We start from the raw sequence: 6,166 nt of genomic DNA, 5'->3' as shown, positions 1-6,166 counted from the left end.
AAGTGAGCTGCTGCTCTTGTGACACCTTGCTCTCTGTGACACCTTGCTCCTGCTTTCATGCAGAAGTCCTGGGTGGAGATGTGCATTTTCAGGGGTTCAAAGTCTTCTTAGAACAGTTCTGATTATGTTGGAAGAGGGAGGGAAGAGTGTTCTGAGTGCCTTTTAATGCAGTCATCTTCTCTTTGTGGTCTTTTTTTTAAAATATGTTTATTTATTTCTAGGAGAGAGAGAGACAGCGTGAGCAGGGAAGGATCAGAGAGAGAGGGAGACACAGACTCCGAAACAGGCTCCAGGCTCTGAGCTGGCAGTCAGCACAGAGCCCGACGCGGGGCTCGAACCCACGAACCGCGAGATCATGACCTAAGCGAAAGTTGGACGCTTAACCGACTAAGCCACCCAGGCGCCCCAAGCAGGAGGGTTTTCAACAGAAACTTAGTAGGGTAGAAGGGTTGGCATGATACACTCAAAGTGCTGAAAGGGAAAAATTTGCAGCCAAGATAATGCTATCCAGCAAGGCTATCATTCAGAATAAAAAGAGAGATCAAGGTTTTCCCAAACAAAAAACTAACGGAGTCATAACCATTAAATCAGCTTTTCAAGAAATATTAAAAAATCTTATAAAATTCAACACCCAAAAAATGAATAACCAAATTAAAAAAATGGGCAGAAGACATGAATAGACGTTTTTCCAAAGAAGACCTGACACATGAGGCCAACAGACACATGAAGAGATGTGCCTCTCCCTGCTGGGAGCCACACCGGCCTCACTGGATGACAGTCACAGCGAGGAAATGGCAAACCACAACTGGGAGAAAATCTTTGCAAAACACATATGTGATAAAGGACTGGTATAAAAAAATATGGAAAATTCTTAAAGCCCAACAATAATAACATGAAAAATTCAATTAAAGGGGGTGCAATAGGTCAGAATAGACATGTTCTTAGAGAATATATACAGATGGCAAATAACCTATGAAAAGATACTCAACTTCATGTGTTATTAGGAAACTCGAAGTTAAAACAACAATGAAATACCACTACACAACAATTATAATGGCCATTAACCGAAACAGAAATACCAAATGATGGAGGTGTATGGAATGACGGCAATCATTCATTGCTGTTGGGAATGCAAAACAGTACAGTCACTTTGGAGACCGTTTGGCAGGTTTTTTTTTTTAATTAAAAAAATTTTAAATGTTTTTATTTATTTCTGAGAAAGAGAGACAGCGTGAGCAAGGGAGGGTCAGAGAGAGAGGGAGATACAGAATCTGAAACAGGCTCCAGGCTCTGAGCTAGCTGTCAGCACAGAGCCGGACATGGGGCTCGAACCCATGAACTATGAGACCATGACTTGAGCTAAAGTCAGACGCTTAACAAGCTGAGCCATCCAGGTGTCCCTAGCAGTTTTTTTTTTTTTTTTTTAAACTAAAAACACTCTTACCAAGCCGGAGGCCGGCTCCAGCAGGTCCAGGGGTCCCTGAATGATGGACGGTCTCAGCGAGAGAGAGTGAGAGAGCCCTGAGATTCTTTCTGGTCACCAGGCAGGCATCTCTGTCCTGTCGGTTTGGGTGTCTTTATTTATAGGTTAAATGATAACATGACATCAGAAAAAGGAATTTTTACAATGGATAACTCTTTGTGATAAGATGCTTTAGAAAATGTACAGAAGCAGGTTTTACAAACATATTCTTGCAGAACTATTCCAATTATAGTGAGGTTAAGTAAATCTTATAATTAAGGAATTAACAGGGTATTCTTAGTAAAAGACAGGATACATATTTGTTCTAAGTTAATAACGCTAAGGTTAGGTCATAGGTTAAGTGTATAGATGGGCTGAGTCATTCCGTCTGGCTCTCAAGAGGATAAATGTTTTTGAGCTGGTTAATAAGTTGTTTGTGGAAACCTATTTGATGCTGAATGCATAAACACCATGGAGGCCCTAAATGTGTCGGCCTTTTGTTTTTGGGTTATGTTTTAACTACTTTTATCTATCCTCATCCCAGCCGCCTGTAAGGGAGGGTGTTTGCAGAAGGTAGGCCTTAGGGAAGGGACTGCCATACATCACCAGTTAGAAAAGGTATAAGTATTAACTTAAGTTCTGCCCTTATCTGTTCCTTAACTCTAAATTAGGCTCTTTGCTTGGGGCCAGGCTCAATTGTAACTCTTGTGTTCTTAACCCCCTTTATTATCTAAGTCTTGAATCTGCAAGGCCCATAAGAAGAGCCTTTTGACAATCATCCACAGAGCTATCATCTAAAATCTCTTTTGTAAAGGCAGGAATATGCTTTTCCTTATGAGGTATCTCTGTTCAGAATATTGGTCTGATATGGAATATTATGAGGCCTGGTCAATACCCGCAGGCTCATTTCCAACATGAGCCAGTAGTAGCAGAAAGAGATACCAGTTTCTGTTTCTCATGGCAGGAGCTGTGCAAACACTGTCGTTTCCTTGCTGTGACTGCCATCCAGAGAGACCGATGCAGTTCCCAGCATTACCATGTGAACCAGCAATTGTCTACTTGATATTTACCCAAATGAGTGGAAACATATATCCACATACAATACTTCCCATGAATATTTACGGCAACTTTTTTCATCATTTCCCAAACGTGGAAGCAACAAAAAAGCCCTTCAGCAGATGAGCAGAACAACAAACTGATACAACTATCATATGGAATATTATTCAGTGATAAAAAGAAATGAGCTACCAACCTACTAAAAGACATGGAAGAAACCTTGAATGGACATTGCTAAGTGAAGGAAGGCAATCTAAAAAGGCTACATACTGTATGGTTCCCACTACATGACATTCTAGAAAGGCAAAACTATGGAGACAGTAAAAAGATCAATGTTTGCCATGGGATCAGAAAGAGGGAGGGAGGGATGAATAAACAGGTGGAGAATGGAAGATTTTTAGGGCAGGTAAAAGTATCCTGTATGATACTATAATGGTGAATACATGTCATTATTCATTTGTCAAATGTTGAGAATATACAGCACAAAGAATGAAACCTAGCGTAAATTGTGGAAGTTAATTAATAAGAATGTATTAGCATTGGCTTCTCAATTGTAACAAATACGTAATGCAAGGGATTAATTATAAGGGAGTGGTGTGGAGAGGGAGAGTGGAGAGAAGGGGTATTGACTATGGAAACTCCATGTTCTGTCAATTTTTTTGTAAACCAAGAACTGCTTTAAAAATATTTTTTTTTAATGTAGGAAACCAGAAATTAGACTGTGTTTCATTTTCAGCTAGGTGGAAGGGCCAAGAAGTGCCCCTTGAGGTCTCTGGCTAGACAGAGGTCTGAAGGAACGGAGAGGCCGGTTCGGGGACACCCTTCCACTCTGGGTGCAGGGCACACCTTGGAGCAAGAAGGGAAGACCTGGACTGCAAGACCTGCTCTGCAGCCACAGCTGACAGTCAGGCTTCTGTGATGCAATGAGAATGTTTTCATCTTAGGGCACCTGGGTGGCTCAGTGAGTTAAGTGTCCAACTCGTGATTTCGGCTCAGGGCATGATCTTGTGATTCCTGTGTTCGAGCCCCGGGTCAGGCTCCACGCTGATAGTGTGGAATCTGCTTGGGATTCTCTGTCTCATGCTCTCTCTCTCTCAAAAAAAAAAAAAAAAAAAGAATATTTTCATCTTGCACCGAGAAGAAAACATTTCTCCTGAATTATTCTTGCGTAGAAATAAGTTGATCAGTGTTGACACAGAAAAACATACAACTTAAAAGTCAGAGCTTTTAACAGTTGAAAAGGGCCCTGAAATTAATAGTTTGCTGCCAACAGAAGAGAAATAAAGGTTGCTGCTGTGCCACTTGCCTCTGTCTTTTGTGTCTGAGGGGGAGAAACAGGGTGAAGAGGATGACAGATTTCACAACAAAATAAGAGCCTTGTTGAAGGACACCAAGATCGTTTTAAAGTAAAACAACAGGTTCTCATGACAATTCTGCAACTTCCTATTATCATCTACGAATACGTTTACTTCAGCTGAGACGACATCGGCAAATCACTAGTAAATTGAAACTGACACAGAAGCGATCAGCAGGGGAAGGGGAGGCGGAGAGCCCTGTGTGTCTCTCAGTGGACAGCCGGCAGTGTTTGGGGATAGACAAGCAGCCAAGCACCAGGAAAAAGTGACTTTTGTGGTGTCACATTCTTTTAGTTTTAACAAGGAAACTAAACAGAGGGCTTGTGTGAATCTGCTTGGCCAAGGGCCAGAGCAGGCCTGTGTGTGACTTTGTGCCACAAGAGGCAGGAGACTTTGTGTCCAGGAGCCTCTTCCTTGTTCTGGAAAAGATCTTATCTCTGATCCCTGGTATGTTAGGACACCGTGAGATCACCCACCTCCTGAGCCATCCTGAAAGGTGTTAGGAGCACATAGTGAGAAATTAAAGTTGATGGCCACTCAGGAACCATGCTTGAGTTCTGGAATCAGGCTTGCCTAGGTGTGTGTGTTTAGTGTATGGGGGTGGGGAGGTCGCTACAAGGAGTGCCTATACATTTGGGGAGATGGTGGGAAACAGCGACAATTTTTTCTCAACCAGACAGGAAAAGGAAGACGGGTTATACCTTTTCTGGGTAAAACTGGTTTTAATTTAATGCCAGGAGGAAGTCGAGGGCTGCCTCACCATCACCCTAGTCCTTTCTAGAAACTTCTTTTGATAAGTCTTGATTTTCTGGTGATTATTCCATAGTCACAAATCTAAAACACTTTATGTTGGAAGACAAGTTTACCACCTGCTGATCCCAGGTATTCCGCAGCATGTTGTGATTCCACAGGTACTCAGGGGTGAGGACCTTGAAGGGTTTGTGGTAAAGCAGATACTTGTTTAGGTGACTCTCACCTTGCCTTGTGGCCTTGATGTGGTTGGCTCTGTCGAACATCATTGCATCGTGGCAGGCTTTGGTGAGACTGTAAACCTCTGCCACTGATCCCCCAAAAAAGGCCCCTGTGTAGTAAAAGTCCCCCTCATCTTCAGGAATATGGGCTTGTGACTGAGGCCAACGTTCATAGGGGAAGTCGGTCCGACTGAGCCCACAGTAGCCAGGATGCAGGGTGCCGAACAAGGGGGAGAGGATCTCCACGCCCACGTGGTCACTGAACTTCATGTCCACATCTACACACGCAAGGTAATCCACCTCCCGGTGGAAGCGCTGTTGTGAAAAATTGCTGATGACCTCCATGCGGTGCATGGAGATGTCCTCCCAGCTCTGGACGGTGTGGATGATTATCTGCCTTCCTTTTTGGATGTTAATATGAGGAACATAGTCTGGCCGGTCCGTGAAGATGTAGTAGTTCACCCTGTGTCCCGCCATGAAGTACATCTCTGCAGACAGCAAGAACTGCTTCAGGAAGATCACGTATGATTTTACAGAAAATACAGTTAATCCAATGGTGGTATTCTGTCGCCAGAACTGCTCATTCAGAATGTCAGAATTGAAAGTCCCCTCCCAGATGATGGGAGCCAGCCAAGGGGTCATGACAAGGACATCTTTCCTAGAGGGTGTTAGAACATCTGGCTGGAGATATACCATCTTCGATGATTTTATACTTTCCAGGCCATGGATTTTGCTGACAACTTTTCTCATCCCAGCTGAGGTGCTTCCTAGCATCTGGTTTCTTGGATTCAGGTAGTAGTAGCCAAAGAAGGCCAAGGCAAGAGCTAGTAAAAGAAGGAAGTTCACTCGATGAGGCAAGTAACATTTTAGGTTGTCTGAGAATGTCCTCAGCAGCTGAGCCATGACCCACTTCCAGTTATTGCACCTTAGATCTCCTGGATGCTGCTAAGGACCTGCACCTCCTCAAGGCTCCACGCACAGCAGCCTCCCTTCGGCAGAGTGAGGTGGAGCGCGTTGACTATGAGGTGCTCATGCCGTCTGCTTCTCCTGAGGTCCCACCTCCATGCGAAGGGTCCCTGGCAGCTGGGAGTTCAGGGTCACTGAGCTAAGTAAGATTTCCAGACTGGCAGAACCTTGATAAATTCAGTTCTGATTTGAGGTTTATCAGATAACCAGGTAACAGGACTCAGTCAATGGACCACTAGAACCTCTGGGCCAGCATGTAGGAGAGAAGTCCAGCCTCCTGAAACTGGCTCATGAAGTCCACTGAGCAGGTAAAGGACAAAGATTGTGATGAAAGCAAGGCAGGGCAGTAGCCACCA

General features: G+C 43.9%; 1 pseudogene; it reads right to left on the bottom strand.

Annotated features, from left to right (window-relative positions):
* Positions 1-4,629: 4,629 nt before the first annotated feature.
* On the bottom strand, positions 4,630-5,747 carry LOC144237788 (histo-blood group ABO system transferase pseudogene; annotated as a pseudogene).
* Positions 5,748-6,166: the final 419 nt, after the last annotated feature.

This window comes from Crocuta crocuta, unplaced genomic scaffold (genome assembly GCF_008692635.1).
Source record: "Crocuta crocuta isolate KB4526 unplaced genomic scaffold, BGI_CrCroc_1.0 scaffold1106, whole genome shotgun sequence".
Classification (NCBI taxonomy): Eukaryota; Metazoa; Chordata; class Mammalia; order Carnivora; family Hyaenidae; genus Crocuta; species Crocuta crocuta.
Note: the sequence above shows the minus strand (reverse complement) of the source record. Positions and strands in the feature narration are given on the sequence as shown.